Source organism: Cavia porcellus, unplaced genomic scaffold (assembly GCF_034190915.1).
Source record: "Cavia porcellus strain 051 isolate PalLab524CR breed Dunkin Hartley unplaced genomic scaffold, mCavPor4.1 scaffold_24, whole genome shotgun sequence".
In the NCBI taxonomy this organism is placed as follows: Eukaryota; Metazoa; Chordata; class Mammalia; order Rodentia; family Caviidae; genus Cavia; species Cavia porcellus.
Genome location: NW_026947507.1, coordinates 32331062 through 32348457, shown reverse-complemented (window position 1 = coordinate 32348457; position 17396 = coordinate 32331062). Strand labels below are relative to the sequence as shown.

General features: G+C 40.0%; 1 protein-coding gene and 1 pseudogene across 8 annotated transcripts in view; both read left to right on the top strand.

The window, feature by feature from the left end:
* On the top strand, positions 1–15896 carry LOC134472700 (mortality factor 4-like protein 2; annotated as a pseudogene).
* The window catches only part of Psd3 (pleckstrin and Sec7 domain containing 3), a 505243-nt gene that overhangs the window by 473599 nt on the left and 14248 nt on the right, over positions 1–17396 (top strand). The gene's annotated exons all lie outside the window — the stretch shown is intronic.

Below are 17396 nucleotides of genomic sequence, written 5' to 3'. Positions count from 1 at the left end.
AAATTGCATATTCATAGATGTTCATTTTATGATTCGTCCTTGAGAAGAGAGGTTGTCAGCAGCTACAGTAAGCGTGAGGAGCTGGTCTTGGCCCTAGCTCTAATTTGGGAGCCTCTAGCATGGTGTTGACCCTGGTTGTCCCTCGTGTTTGTGGTTCTATTTAAGTGCCAAATAAACATCAAAAAGCCTCTGCCCGGCCGGTTGGTTTATCCACTTGAAAGCAAGTGGCCTGCCTAGGTAGGATAGTGTGTGCCTGCTGTGAGGTTCAGAAAAAAGAGGGACATGCAGCCTGGACAGCTTCTGTCCGCATCCCTTTGTCTCCTCAGGCACAGTCTGAGTCAAAGGACAGAAATGAGGCACAGGGTAAGCAGAAGCATCCGCTTTCCCGGCAGACGCTTGCTGTGGCCACATCAGTGTTCTTGTCCTCTCCTCACTCCCCGTCCTTCTTAGGAGTGTGGATACTTAGCTTGCGGCACATTCGTATACTCTAGGAAGAGGGGCAGGAATTATATGCTCTGGAATGACATAGCAGAAAATTTTGAAGCAAATTGTATAATTCTAAATGTTTCTTTTGGCTGTTTTCTCCCAAATTAGTGTCAGGATCTTTCAACTTTTCCTGTTAACCACTGTCTTCAGACATCTCAAGTGTCTCTCTGAGGAAAACGGGGGAGGGATGTCTATGTTTTTCTGTTGGGAGTGCTGAATTTATGAGCATTTGTTTGTGCTCATTGTAATTCTCCTTCATTTCCCCATTCTTCTCCTTTATTCCCATATTACTGTTTTTCCCTCAAGCCTGAGACAGGAGCCATGAAGCAGTCAGCTCCTGACCTGCCCCTGTATGTGTCACCCCTGTCCTCTCCCTGCCTGGGGGCTGCTTCCCACTTCCTCTGCTCGAGCCTTGGCTGTCCATCTCCTGCCTGAACCCAGCACGTGACTCCTGCTGTGCCTCCCTTCTCAGATCATCCTCCATCCCTTTCCAGCTGTTTCGCCGAGATTCAATCTAGAGGACTGGTTTGACAGCAGTCCTTGGCTTCGCCCACCTAACTACCCTTCCTTACCTCTGAATAAAGTTCCAGCCCTGATGCTGACAGCGTTAGGCCTCCATCCACCTTTCCCCAAGGTCAGTCTTCACCACCATGGGCTCCTTGTGTTTTTAGTCACATTTTTGCCTGCCCTGTTCCCCTGACACACTTTTGTACTTTTTTCAGCCACTTTCTTTTGCCTCATATTCTGCCTAATATGTTCTTTTAAAGTAATGCTCATCTTGCAAGGTGCAGCCCAAATCCCTGCTGTGAAAAGGTGCAAGCCAGGTCCCTGCTGCTGACCTACTAGTGGGCAGTCTGTCACGTAGCTGCTAGCAGTTGCTTTATGTTGTGTTAGTCTTGGTGTCTATAGCGGATTCCATATACCCTGTGCAGGACTGTGAGCTCTTGGAGGGCAGGAACATCGTGGTCATTTCCCGCCTGTGTGTTTCGTGCTACCTTATATGCTTGCTTTTGAATTGGTCAGAATTGCAGAGACCTTAAAAAGTTACTTCTTGAATTGTAAAATTCGCCTTCTTAAATATAGTATTAAGTTTAAAAAGTAATATTGCCACTGTAGATCCCCATATTGGATTTCTCCATGGTTAAGCAAGTTCTTGGCCTGGTCAGGTGACTCTACCAAGAGAAGTCTTTCTTTAGGTCAGGGTCAAAGTTAGCTAAAAATTATGGAAGCCTTACTAGCAAAGGATGAAAAAAACATTAAAAGGAAAAACAAAAACAACAAAAGCAGCTCATCATAGCTCAGGTTTATTCATTCTTGGAAATGGGAATTCTCAACTAAGCTATTATTGCTTGTCACATTTTGGAGCAGATTTACTGCAGTCTGTTTTGTTTCACCCATTCTAATTAAATTTCCCAGTACCTAGGCCCCTGCTTTCAGTGTTCAGCAGTGTACTTTGAGCCCTGAACTCTAAGGGGAAAGAGGGGACAGCTGCATGACCGTGCAAAGGTTGCTACTGCTTGGTGAATGGCCCTGCTTTTGAATTTTCCGCGATGTCCTTTTTCTAAAAATGTAGCCCAGCCAGAGTCAGCATTTTCATTTTCTAGTGAAGTTGACCCAGCTTTGGGGAGTTATCTTGCCTTCATCAAATTGTCTCCTCCAGGAGCATGAAGATTGCACTGCAAAGCCCTAGACTCATTAAAATTAGACTCATGTTAATCAGTCAGGCAAATTGTAGTGTCTACCAGACTGCATTAATCCATGTCCAGCAGGAAGGTAGAAGGCGCTTCTCTTTGTACAGATGTTATCTAAAAAGATTTTGTAAAAATAGTGTTTTTTAAAGAGTGGTTCACTGTTTCTCAAAACCTTACATGAAAAGTGAAGTGAGGTGTCATGTAGAGTCTACCTTGGTGTGATTTCAGCCACCAAAATTGGTCTCCTGTGGGGGTCTTTGGAGGTCCCTCCATGCATTCAATGCTTTGTGGGCACCCTTCCCTGAGCAGGTTGCTTCCTTCTCTGAATCAGAAGAGAACTGTTGGACACTTAGTGTGCTTCACAACTCTGTCCCAGATCCCAGAATGTATATCTGTTGAGAATATGTAGCTGTTGGGTGACTTAACAAAACTTTATCATTGTGTATGAAGGATAATGGAGGAAATAATTCTCAAAGTTTAGTATTGGGGCAGAGGCTCCCATGAGAGCAAATCTGATAAGCAGGTGAAAACAGTTGGCGGTGTCCAGGGCTCGCAAGATGAGCAAGGTCAGAACAAGGGTACTGACCCGGCCTGTGCCTGCATCCTCCTTCCCCAGTCACTGGATCAATCTTCGCACCTGCTCCTTGGTAGGTCATCATCAGGAGACTCTTTGGTTTCAAAGCAATTCTCATCTTCACAGGTTTTGGTGAGAAAAAAAACACTAATTTTGGCAGAATATTACACTCTTAGAGATACCAGGAATTGTTCCTAAGTTTATGCGTTTGTTTATATCACAAGTTGCTTTGAGTGCAAACAATTAATAACAAGCCAGATTCACAGCTCTTACTGTGCTGTAGACATTCTCAAAACCCTCATGTATGGTGATTAATTAGAGATTCTGGTAAATACGTAGGCTCAAGGTTGAAATATGCGGAGAGAATAAGGAGGCTTCCATGTTGGCCTGTTTGGAAAGGATTCATTTTTACTTAAAGCAGAAAACTTCCCTCAGAGTCTGATTGTAACTGACTAAGCCTTATACCTCTCTCCTTTGACTCTTAATTAGGAAGAGGGGCTAGTGGCTTTATTTTGGATTAATTTAGTAACTTTGAGTTGTGGCTTTTACATGATTATAACAATTTGTCTGGAGTCTAATCTTAATGCTAAAAGGCTGATTAAATGTCACAAGTTTACACTGGAAATTCACTGTGATTTCTCAGTCATGAAATAATCTGAAATAATCTTACATTCTTATATATTAATTTATTTGTACTTCAGTTCGTTTTAAAACTATTTTCTTTGACCACCATGGTTCTGGTGCATGAGGAGTTTATGATTTTTATCAGATGAATGGCTTCTACCAGAAATAGAGACTCTAAAACTGCAGGCAATCAAAGTATAATACGCTAAGATAAACTGAGAGCCACCTGAAGAAGCAGAATCATTACTGAAATTCCCTGGATAGAATCATCATTGGCCACCAAATGTCATTTTGTTTCTTCAGCTTTAAAAATAACAGTGGTCTGAAAGTGAAGATGCTGTTTATTGCAAGATATTTTTCCTTCACTTAAAGTGTGTTCAGTAAGCCAGGTGTGATGGCGCATGCCCATAATCCCAGCATTTGGGAAGCTGAGGCATGAGCTTGAGGCCAGCCTGGGCTTCATAGTGAGTTTAAGGACAGCCTGAACTGCCTAGTGAGACCCTATCTCTAAAATAAATAAATCAGTAATGTAAGATATGTGCAGTAAGTTGAGTAATTAATTCTTCCATTGAGCCTAGACCTGAGTGGAGCGTGGGAGAAGGTATAGAATCCCAGACTTATTAAAAACATGAAGGGGATGGAAAGAGTGGTTATTGGGAGCCAAGTTTGCAGCTGGCTCCCAAAGTCATCACAGAACCAGCTAGAAATGGGCCACAGCAATGCACATGAATTGAACTTGATCGCAGACCTCAGGTCAACGTGTTTTCTTTGCACAGCACATTGTTGTAATTTGAATTCATTTAGGAAAGACAGGCTGTCTCCTTCCTCTAGTCCCTCTTTGGTCACATCAGATAGGTTTCTACATGTGTGTCAGTGACTTGACCCCTAAAGGCATTCAGTTCACAAACCCTACCACACAGGCTGTATGTGATTCTATGTGCACTAAGTAGTAGTTCTATCTTTGAAAATGGCCTTTGGAATCAATTATACTGGTCTGGTTTAAATGTGTTGTGTAAAGTTTCATGTGAGACACTCAATCCCTGGTAGAAAACAGCATTGGGAGGTGGAAAAACAGTGTGTTCAGCCCTCTTGCTTGTGGTCGCCTTCTCTGGTCAATTTCACCATGGGATAATGCAGCCTGAGGACCTTCGTCAGATGCCAGGCCATGCTTTTGGACCCCCAGACTCCAGAACCACTAGCCACATAATTGTCTGCACTTTATAAGTTACCCAATCTCAGTTGTTCTGCTATAACCAGAGAAAATGGACTAAGATAGAAAATGGGTATCGGGGCTATTTCTACAACTAGGAACTGAAATTGTGGCAGCAGCTTCAGAAGGAGGTAAACTGCACAGAAACTGGAAGAGGGTTGAAGTGAGTGCTGGAAATGTCTTGCACTGCTGACTTCTGAGCTGATGAGGGCTCTGAAGAAGGAAATAACTAATCAGGAGAATCTGAGACTTCTCAGAGAGTACCTACATGGTCACGGTCACAATTGTAGAAATATGAAGAGTGAAGACCATTCTGATGAGGTCTCAGACAGAAATGGAACAAAGAAACAAGACCTTGCTTTTTGAACAGTTGCATAGGTCTTGGCTGAAACAAGAACTGTATGGAAGTCAGAACTTAAGAATGATAAATTTGGTTATCTAATAGAATAAATTTTTAAACAAAAGACTGAAGGAGCTATGTGGCTGCTTTTAACCACATACAGAAAGATGAAAGAGGAGAAAATGTATTTAAAGGCAGAATTTATCATTTAAAGGAAAAGCAGAGCAGAAAGACTTGGGAAAGCTCCAGGTCATGTAAAGAATGAAAATACTTCTTTAGCAGAGTAAGCCAGGGGTATAACTAAGTTACCATCTAATTAAAAAAACAAAATGCCATTGTAGAAGGAACCATCAGGACAATGAGAGCAAGACTCTGAAGTCACTTTGAAGAACCTTCTAGAGCTGCCTCTCAGATTACAGTATCAGAGCAGGTCCTTGAGGGAAAAATTTCCAGAGTGGTACCCACAGGTTCTCAACATTCACTGCCCTCTACTGCCTCAAGTCCTAGGGCAGCACCTCTCTGCTGCCCCAGCCAAGGTGCAAACATGGCCCAGATGAAGAGGAACCCCCCATGCAGAAGGTGTGAACTATAAAACTTGGTAGTATCCGAGCAGTGCTGGCTGAGCTGGTGTGTAGAATGCAGTAGCTGTGCGATCATGGTTACTTCCACCTTAATTTCCAAGGACATTGCAGGCAGGGGACTCAGAGACTTGTCATAGAGCACAGGCCACTGCAGAGTTCCCACTAAGGAAATGCCCAGGGAAAACTTAAGGACAAAGCAGCCCTTGGGATCCCCAAACTGTAAAGTTATCAGTGATCAGTGCCTGTCTAGGAGAACCACTTGAGAACCCACACCATAAGCTGTCTCTGGGCTGAGCCCAGCAGAGCTTTGGAAGCATAGCCTCCACTCCAGCGTGCCCATGATACCAGCACATGGAGCCTAAGGACTTTTCTCCAGCTTGAAGATTAATATTTTCCTTGTTGGGTTTTGAACTTACTTTGGAGCAGTTACTCCTTTCTTCCTGCTTGATTCTTCCTTTTGCAAAAGAAAATGTACTGTGCTTTCTTGAATTTCACATGGTCACTGCTAGAGAGACTTTGTCTCAGGATCCATCAGGCCTGAAGTCCCACCCATATCTGATCTGAATGGGACTGGACTTGGGACATGTGAGTTGACAGTGGAACAAGTTAAAGCTTCTGGAACTACAGTCTGTACATGGATTTATAGTGGTTCAATTTAATTATTTTTTTCACTTTGCAATAGTGTGAAAGGAAAAACATGTAGTTGAACTTACATTTTGAATGTTATTCCTTTTTCCTAAGTTAGTGATAGGCAATAACATACCTTCATGAATGGGCAATGAACGAGGGATCCCAGCCAGCCACCCAGTCAGAAAGGTGTGTTGCGTTGCTCTGCAGTGTGTTGTGTTGCTAAGATACACACCAGTGTATTGTGTTACTAAGATACACACCAATGTTTGGTAGGTCAAATGTATTAAATGCATCTTTTTTACTTCAATGCTTGCAATTCCTGATGAGTTTACCAGGTCATAACTCCATGTAAGGAGCCATATGTATTATGATAGACTCAGTGCAGTTTGCACTATGTGAAGGATATGGATTTGGGAAGCCAGAGGTTAAATGCTGTGGTTTGAACGTGTCCACCAGAGTTGGTTTGTTGAAAACTTAATCCTAAATGCAGCAATGTTGGGAGGCGGAGGCTGATAAGAGGTAGTTAGATCATGAGGGATCTGTCCTTTCAGATGGATTAATGTCCTGTAAAGTGGGTTCGTTATCATAAGAATGGATTTGCTGTAAAAGTGAACTTGGCTCTTTCTCCTTCACCTATCCCTCTCTTGCTCTTCTTCCATCTTCCAACACAACCTAAAGACACTTGCCCTCTGCTGGGGTCATGCTCTTGCCTCCAGAACCATGAATCAAATAACTTCTGTTGATAAATTACTCTGACACAATCATAGCAGCACAAATCACATGAAAATGTCCTTTCTGGATCAAAAATCAAAAATGCTTCGAGGTCTATATTCCAATCCATGAGATAAAAAGAAAGTCCACATTATTCCTAGCTAAAACAGAATAAAGTTCCCTTGGCTTAAGAGGCTGAAATTCAGCCAGGAGCCCAATCCTGAATTGTGACCCAGAGTAGCATATGCTTTTGACTTAAGAAGCTGGGGCCCACACCAGCCATACTGCTGAGAAATTTAATTTTAGAAACAACAAATGTCTACCGTAACAACACAGTAAAATTTCTTGGGATACAGTATTTTAAAGCTTAAAAATCTGGGACATTCTTGAAGGAAGATCCTTCATTTCTGAACTTACTGTTGCATTTTAAATTACATTATTCCTCTGACATTGGTATATTTGAGAAAAAGATGATATTGCATATAGTCATTAGAGAAACACAAAGCAGCTCATATCAGCAAGCACACATAATACTAATTTCAAAGTGTAAAATTTCAGCTTTATGGTTTTATATTTTGTTGCATAGTGCTGTCTGAGTACTTTGCTATGTGTTTTTTTGAGCAAATGATCTAATTCCTCAGATTGTTGATTTTTTTGTCAACATTGGATTAATAACTTTCACATTAAGTGCCGTATTAGGGATCACTTTCCATCTTATAGAAGCAGTGCAAGGCATATCAGTGTCCGCTATCACAAAGCAAACCCACCTTTTGAAACAAAATTGTTTAGCTATTAAAATATAAAAGGCGTAATCACAAAAATAGAAAGATAGCCGCTGTTGTCCTTTTTGACCTTAGTAAAAGCAACAAAGAAACTACATTTACCAGCTGAAAGAATAGTAGCAGTGTACCTATGATACATCTGAATTCATACTGGCCCTGTTACTCATGTCCCATAGCTGCCTACTATATTGAACAGCATAAAAATAGACCATGAAATCTGCATAAGAATCATTCAGGGTAGAGAGGTCTCATAACACACCTGGCTTCCAGTTACATACTTCAACAGATGGAGCTAGTGTGCCTCTGTTACGTATAAAATCTGTCCCACAATTTATGGATGGTGTCCATTCTGAGTTACTGGTCCCTAATTCTGTACCCATTCTTCAGTGTTTTGATCTTTTAGGCAGTCATAAAATCAGAGGAGGCTTCCCTAGTTTAAGTGAGATCTGCTGTGGCCCATCATAGAATGTGCTTTTTCCTATCAGTGTCTAGTGAGATAGGAGCAAAGCACACAGACTTCTCTACAAAAAAAGGTCTCATCCAGAAACGTTGGACAAGATTCTTCCTATACTACTACACTTTGGGATAACTGACTTTTTCTCATCTGTTAAGTTTACTTTTGCCACTGAATTCTTACCTAGGGTAACTCTGCAGACAAATGGAAGGGTGTATGTATGTTTTCAATGTACCTACAGTACTTTATCTTTATCATTAGTTTCTTCTACTATTTTCTAGAAGAATCTACATGTTTTTCACTTAAGGGTTTTTAAAACTTGTTTGCTTAAGTACCTGGCTTAAGAGGAGTTTGTTTTTTTAGTAAATATTGAATGTGTATAATTATATATGTCCGTTATGGAATTACTCTATAAATTTATCATTAGAAATTAAGGGGTTTTTTTTTTTTGAAAGATTTGTCTGGAAATATTAGAAAAAAATTATCAGCAAGCCAAGAGATATTTGCTAAAAGAATTCTTCAGCCAACATTCACTGGAAGGCTAAGAATTGGTCTAACCCTAGTCATACTCCTTGTGTAGGAGCCTCAACTTCTGGCCTGCTCAGTGGGTGCCACCATTGAGACAAGGCTCACATATACTGAAGAATATGCAGGATACTCTTGCAGTGTGCTTCTTCCCTGGACAAATTTAGCTTTGGGCGGAATTTTGAAGTAAGAAAGAATATCTTGACTGGTTTTCTTATTTCCCTTCAGAAGATAGGGAACTAGAAGATAGAGATAGTTCTCTACCTTCTAGTTAACCATCTCTCGCATCTGTCAGTATTATGTCCTCTTCAAGACATTCTGCTTCCAAGTAGCTCCTGCCAACTTAAAGATTCCTGGAATCAAGCCCTATCCACTCATTCTGTCCACGTGGAACTTTTAATCTGAAGGCAAGAAGTGACCTGGTTAGGGTCTAATTGCTCAGTGTGCTAATACCAAGGGTTAGAAGGTACTTTACTAAGACAGGCTCAATGCTAGACACAGAAGTGGTAAGATAGTTCCTTAAGGTACTTCCACTTTAAAACGTCATTTGCATTGGGAATTTGGAGATATGAAACTTAATTTTGTTTTAATTTTCTGTTGCCAGTTACACAGTCTGGGTAAGTTATAAAGACAGGAGGTTTATTTTGGCTTGTGCTTTGTTCTAAGGTTGAGGGGCTTCATCTGGGGCCTTCTTACAGGGCAGCTTCTGAGTCAGAGCAAAGGGTGGTGTGGCCACAGACAGGGAGTGTGGAGAGACCAGCCAAACTGGCCTTTTGTAGTAGGGCAACTCCTAAGATACTGTATTAACCCACATTAACCCATTAATTCCAGGAATGGATTAACCTGTGTATCATGAAGGCAAACCCAGAATCACCTGTGAAAGGTCCCACTGTGACCATCTTTTAATATCTGAACCTAATGTTGGGATTTTAATTTTAACATGAGTATCAGGGAATTAACCCATATTCAAATCAAGACTATGCCTCAAATTCAAAAGGAATAACGAAATCATAGGGATGAAACATTTTGAGATATCCATGAAGACAGTGGTTTCAAGTTTCTTCAAAGCCTCTTCAAGTCATATTTGCCTCTTCATATGATTAAGGGGTTCTTGGAAAAATGTACCATGTCTCTTTATAACTGGCATTGGGCCAGTTGGAACTTAATGTGTGCAAGCCACAGTGAAAGGTTCTGGCAACATGCTTCTGAGAGATACCTTGTGTGACTTCATCTGATTCCAGCAGACCAGAAGATCATGACATGTATGAACATGTTACTATAATGTGCTGTGTTTTTGTTTTAGAAGATAACAAATTACATAAGGAAATTTAGTGAGAATAGCAGGATTACTCTTATTCAAATTACTTGGCCAAATAGAAGTTTAATTTTGTATTCTTATAGTTCAAAAAGCAGCTTTGTTTTCATTTGTGTGCAACAGAAAATTCTTTCACCCCATTAATCTGATCAGGTAAATTTTTTAATTAACTTTTTATTCAGTTATGGACAAAGCCACACAGAAGAGCAAGCAGGGCTGAGACCACTGGGAAGAGAGTTGTCCCGTTTGTGAGCTGGAATAGTGCAGATTATTTCTTAAATTTCCACGTAGAAAACAAACTTGTGATATCTTATAAGTACGATTAGAGTGCTTAAAAATTAAGAATCCTTTAGGAAGATACTGAGAAGGAGAATAGCTGGGTCAAATGGAACCTCTAGTCTGAAATAATTAAAACTCAACTATGGCAGTTGGAGGGACAACAGTGATCAGATGTCCTACTGGAAAGAACTGGATTCTCGCTTCATGTCACCATCAGAAAAACTAAGTTTGGCATACAGTAAGGATCGGGACATCTGATCCTGACTGCAGAACCATCTTTGTGCCTCCCACTTCATCCTTCAAGACAGACCATGCCTAAAGACCTATAGGATTCCATTTGTGAAATTACTAGCAGTCCTTGGAAGGGAAAGAAGGAAGATTGTTGGTTGGATGTTGTTGGACTCAACAGGGTTGAATGAGTTCTAGAAAGCAGGGTTCTCAAACTCATGAACAGCAATCTGCAGAAGAAGGCAACTTCAAACAGCTGTCCCAAAGCAATATGCAGAGAAGTAAGATTAGAAGGGTCTCCTTGGGAAAGAAGACAGCTGGTCCGTGGCCAAAGAATCTTGAGCCAGCTCTTCCAGGAAGATGGGGTTGGCGGTCGCTCCATGGAGGACCTTCCTTCAGGATCTGTGAGGAAAACAAGAAAGAACAAACAGAAGACTCCTGGGAACGGAGATTGTGGCAGTACCAGTGAAGCACCCCAGACCCCTCAGAAGAAAAGGATCCATTGTTGAAAGCAAGGAAGCATTTAAGAATAGAATGGAAGTTAAAGTGAAGATTCCTGAAGAATTAAAACCACGGCTTGTTGAGGACTGGGACTTAGTGACGAGGCAAAAGCAGCTGTTTCAACTTCCTGTTAAGAAAAGTGTAGATGCCATTCTGAAAGAGTATGCAAATTGTAAGAAATCCCAGAGAAATTTGATAATAAGGAATGTGCAATTCATGAAGTTGTGGCAGGAATAAAAGAGTATTTCAATGTGATTTTGGGCGCTCAGCTGCTCTACAAATTTGAAAGGCCCCAATATACTGACATCCTCTTGGCTCACCCTGAGGCGCCAATGTCCCAGGTTTAAGGAGCACCACACCTATTGAGATTATTTATAAGAATAGGAGCAATATTGGCCAATACACCCCTTGATGAGAAGAGCCTTGCATTATTGTTAGGCTATTTCCATGATTTCATAAAGTATCTGAAAAAGAATTCTGCATCACTGTTTACTGCCAGTGATTCCAAAGTGGCTTCTGCTGACCACCATCGCAAAGCCCTGTGAGGATCTACTGACCACTCACTGTTAAGGTCTGGTATCTGTAAAACTTTCTGTCCTCAGTCTTTTCTTGTATAATTGATGTCCTTTAAAATTGTCAATGTATAACAGGGCTTATGCTTCCACATTGTTTTCTATTCTATGTTAAACAGAAAATAAAAGGAATATAAGCTCTTTTCCTCATTTCAAAGTTGCTACCAGTGTATGCAGTAATCAGACAAAGAAAAAACACTAAGTAGACCATTTTGTTGCCTAGATGACAACACTTCTTAAGTGCTGATGGTTCTTTGATACTATACAATTTTCTAATATGTGTTTTTATACTACACAATTTGATACTACACAATTGCTTTGATACTACACAATTTTCTAATATGTGTTAAGTGCTTTGTGACAAAACATCCTGATTCCTAATGCCAAAGGTTCAACTTAATGTACATACCCAAAAATCTATACATTCATGCTTTTTTTATGGTGCTTGAATGAAGTAAAACAGTCAATCCTCTGAAAATCCACCTATTTTTTTCCTTAGGTGTTCTATGGCTCAAATTGTTGAAGGATGGTGGTTTGTTTCACGGTTTTTCTATCTGAGTTTAATGCATGTTCTAACATGATAGAAACAATGCATTATTGTGTAGACACAGTTTTCTTGCAAAGTTGCTAGTTTAGGAATTGTATTTCAGATCTTAAATAAAATTTGTTTTTAAATCTCAAAAAAATGGATTAAAATTCATTGGGTTGTAACAATATATGCACATCCATGTTTATAGCAGCACAGTTTGTAATGGCTAAATCTTGGGAAAAACCTAAATACCCATCAGTTGATCGATGGATTAAAAAAAAGATATGATCTTTTAATACAATGGAGTACTACTCAGCCAGAAATAAGGGCAAATTTGAGACTTTTATAGCTAAATGGATACACTTTGAGCTCATACTCTTAAGTGAAATTAATAACATTTGCATGTGTAAATATTGCATTCTTTAACTTAAGTGTAAGGAAGAACCAAAATATATAATAAACATTTTAAAATATGAAGAGTTTATCTAAAAGGAAAAGAGAGTGGTGGGGGGATAAACTGAAAACAAGGCTTTGTAAATAAGGAGGGGAAGAGGGAAAGAGGAAGGGAGGGGAGGAGATGGCAGAAAAAAGAAAATTCAAGATAGATCTTGTACAGGTACAAGTTCACTATGATGAATGTGATCATTATCTATATCTAAATTGTACCAATATACTGAAAAATAATAAAAGAATCTTGAGTCTAAATTTAAAGAGATGGAAAACTGAGTTTTAACACAAACAGTTTAAAGAATTTTGAGAGCTAGAGAAAAAAATATAAAGAATGAAAGTCATAGTGGTATACTAAACATTAATTCTACAGCAGGAGTTGCTGCTTCCTTAATAACTCCAGTGTTCTTTCTCCTCCTCCAGAGGAAGGATATTCCCAGGCAGAGGCAAACGCATCTGCACCCCACTCCTGGTCCTGGCAGGCTGCTGGGCCCTGCTGGGCCCTATGAGGGTAGTCACAGGCCCGGGAGTGGAGAGGGACCACAGATGGCCATTCAGTTCTCCTCCTTCTCCAAGGGTGTACAAGGCAGGGGAATTCTTCAAAGTAAAAGAGCAGGACTGAGTAGGCAGACAAAGACTTGTCAACTCATAAGAGAAACTGACACACAAAATGATTAAGAAACAAAGAATGTTTTATTTGTGCTCCCCAGAGTTACAATTTGGAAGAAGACAGATTCATGAAGTCCTGAACATGCACTGTGGATTCTTGTAGATTTCAGACAAGATTTAAAGGCAAAACAATGAGAGGGAAGGGTGACATGAACTGTTTATCAAGAATTTAGACTGGCATAGGCAGGGTACCTCTGAAAGGGTTTAGGTAACAACGTACATAAAGCAGTCTTCAGAAATAGAGGAAGGGCAAGGACAAAGAACTTCCTGTGATTCTCCAGATAGTCCTGGTGGCTGTCTAAAAGTAAGATCTCCTCCTTTATTGAGGACTCTATCACAGAAACTCCGGGATGTGGTGAATTCTGTCCCAGTGGGGCACAGGGTGCCAAAGGTCTCCAAGGTAGATGTGACTGAAGCCTGGTCTCATGTGTCTTCTTTGCTAGAGATATTGAGGATGCCTCAGTCCTCTTGATGTCTAATCTTCATTTCTCCCACCAGACAGAGTCAGTGGGAGCACCATGGGGGCCAAGGTAGGGGTCATTGAATGGAGGTCAAACTTCCAGAACACTGTCTAGAGACAGTACCTTTTGTTCATTATTATCAAATAATTTTTTTACCTCTTCTACTTATTGCATGAAAGTAAGTTTCTATTTTCAAATGTTTATTAGAAATGAAAATCACCAAGTTTATTTATAGAACAACTGAGCAAAAAGAGATACTGAATCAAAAGACCAGAATTCACACTTCTTTAGGCTTTTTCTTGAATACGAACTACACGCACTGAAAAATGCGTGGCATTTGCTATATTTAGGCAGTGGGTTAATACTGCATGCTGAAGCCCAATGTAGGGATGGCATAGAGGGAAAAAAACCTGAAATCTTTCTTTTTCAAGATGTGAAGTCCCAGTATGGTTTCATATAAGAACTGCTTTGCATATTGTTGCTTTCTTAAATGAGTAGGTAGAGGTGTAGGAGCGGTATCTGGGACTCAGTCTTGCCACCATAGCAGAATGAAGACCAGCGGTCTTCATGTGAAGAAGCAGGGACCTGAGTGACTCCTTGTTCTGTTTGTTTTGAGTTTTGGCTTATTTCTCTCTTTCCAAGTGTAGGGAATGCTTTGCCATGTACATGACGTTATTGGCTTTCCACTTATTTCATCTTCACATGGCCTTTTACCCCTGCCGCATGAGAAAATGAAATGTCAGGAGGAAATGCATTCAGGATTTGATTGCTTGAGCTGTGAGGTCGGAATGCAAATTGGGTAGTAAGTTAAAATTACAGTACAGTTTTATTTACTATCGTTTTTCCTTTTCAGAGGTCAAACGGGGATACTATTCTCCTAAATGAAATATAAAATGGTATGCAGGGCTCAGGAGAAAAGAAACTATTCAGTCAGGTGCATGCAAGTGTATATGTGAATGTGATTAAACACCTTTTCAAAGAATGTCAATCGCTGTGATTTTTTTTCCAGAAAGCCATTAGCATTCAACTCAAATAGCAGTTTACATGGCCTTAGACATTGAGTGTTTTTATCATCCATCCCTGGTAGGCACTGGCTTCTGGTGGAAAGAGATTTTTTTCTACATTATTTGAGACAGATTTTTACAGGTAATTGCAAATCTCTGAATAATATATAGCAAAAATAAGATGTAGTGTGAGCTTACAAACTGATTAAAATATTTTAATAGAAAAAGAAGTCCTTAAGCATTTGACTTGTCTTTGACCTGGTAGTTTACAGAAGGTTTGGCAGGCATAGGTAATTTTAAGAAAGCAATTCACAAAGAGCTTGCTGACTGGGCCACGTTCAAGAAAATAGACCTCAGGTGTTTATGGGCAGAATATAGCCACTGCTGTTGAAATTTGGAAACACACACACACACACACACACACACACACCCTGAGTTGTTTTTCCGATAGTAGAATTGTATCCTGCAATTAAAGTGCTAAAAAATCTGTTCACATACACTGTTGGAGTGGCCCTGACGAGGAATCTGAGTGTGCAGCTCTGAAATGATTTAAATTGATGTGAGAATGAACTTGCAGAGACTAAGACAAAATCTTTAATAACATAACTAAAGGCACCAACTGTCCCTGAGGCAACCTTTTCCCCCTCTAACTCTCATGAACAACACATCCCACATCCCGGAATGGGACTGTATAATGAAGACTGAGTATAACAGTTTAAGAAAGAATTAAAGCCACACTTATTAGTTAGTGACACTGTGGAGAAGAGTCTGGGATGAGGCTCAGTGGTAGAGCTCTTGCCTTGCGTGCGTAACACCCTGGGTTCAATCCCTAGCAGCACAAAAAGAAGAGGCTGTCTCACAAGAGTATTTTGCCAGTACCACCGTGCTTTACATGACTGGTTTTTAAACAACCCATCTCGTTTTTAATTTCCCTTCCCAGGGACTGTGTTCTCTTCTGTAGTGATTACTCAACAGCATGAAATTAAATGGTTAAAGCATCCTTATTTTTCATTGTTTACTTTCTCTTTTCTACCATCTGGCTATAAAAATTGTCAGAGTGCAGTATAATACTTAAGTATTATTATTTATTTAGTGCCAAATCAGATCCTCTTCAGTTTTAATATTGATAAGGCAAATATTTTCTTACCAGGAAGATTCTTATTAAGAATCTTAGTATCCGGGGCTGGGGATTTAGCTCAGCGGCAGTAAAGCAGGCAGTCGTGAGTTCGATCCCTGGTACCGATAAAAAGGAAAAAGACAAAAAAAAAAAAAAAAAAAAAGAATCTTAGTATCCAAGAGTGTGTCCTATGGTAAATGTGATGAAGATGCATTACATGTAAAATGCACATGAGCATTATGAAACGGGTAGAATCTAGATATAAATAACTGTGACAAACCCTTGTCTTTATTCTATAGCCCCTTGTTGTTATGCATTGGAAATCAGAGACCTTCATATCAGAATTAAATCTAGTAACTATCCAGTCAAGGAACCACATGAGAATCCATGTATATAAATGGTCCAATTTCTCACTTTATTTTTAACTCAAAATGGGTAATAAAATCTCTTCTTCATTTACTGCTCCATAAAAGATGCTGAGAAAGTAAGTCTGTGTTTTATGAACCTCAGAAACATGGTACAAGTTATTTCTCTGCCTCTGCAGAGGTGGCCTGAGCTCACGGCACTGTACCTGGGTGGTACATGGGATCTGGATGGCCAAGGTCATGGTACCTGGACAGCCAAGGGCATGAGAAGAGAGGGACAAACCTTCACTGGATGGAAGCTCATGGGTCTCATAACTGATAGAATCAGACCATATGTTTTTGTGGAAAACATGAGAACAGCAGAACACTGTACATAGCGGGGTACATCTGGAAGGTTCTGAATTAAGAACCCATCAGGCTTCTACTGTCAGCATCTACATTCCTGTCTTTATTTTTCTAGAATTTACCACATTCTAAGCATAGAAAGCATGTTCAGAATATATTTTCTAGTGAATATGTGAAAACTCACTGTCTTCTAGCTGTTCCTTCTTTCTGTTCATATGGTCAACAAATGTTTGTTCAGGATATGCTACTTGCATACTTGAATAAACATTTTCTATTCGCTATTCCTTATGTTTATGGGATGGCATCTAGTGGGCAAGGATGAAATCAAGTTTTAAGAGAAAGCAAAGCAGAAGGCTGTTAGAGATGGGGAGAAGTGCAAAGGATAGAATATGTATGGACAGTGTAAAAGTAGGTGTCTTAGTTACAGTATTCATTGCTGAGATGCTGTATCCAACACACCCACGTTAGAGGAGGAAAGATTTATTTCAGCTCATAGTTTGTAGAGTCTCAGTCCATAGTCAGACTTGTGCTCTAGCCACAGAACAAACCAATGATAGAAAATCATCTATGGAAATCCTAAAAGTCATAGCCAGTGGTGAAGTAATGTTCATCACTAATTCGTTAAATATTCAGCTAAATCCCTAAAAAAAAATCCATGTTTTTGTTAAGACCACGCTGTATATTGGTCATTATACTGGTTAAGAAAGTGTTTGGATAAAAATAATAGAAAATTTGACAAGTGTTTAAACAGTACAAACACGCTTGCATCTCTTTGAGGATCATGCAGGTGGGTGGTTTCTGGCTGCTGACTGTTGCTGTGAAGAGCATACAATCCTAAGTTTCTGATCTGCTTTCATGAGAAAGCACTGCTGTTGACATTTCTGTTGTTGTTGCTTTGTTTTGTTTTTTATTGTCATGCTTACCTCATGATACAGCTCCACGCATTTTATTTACCA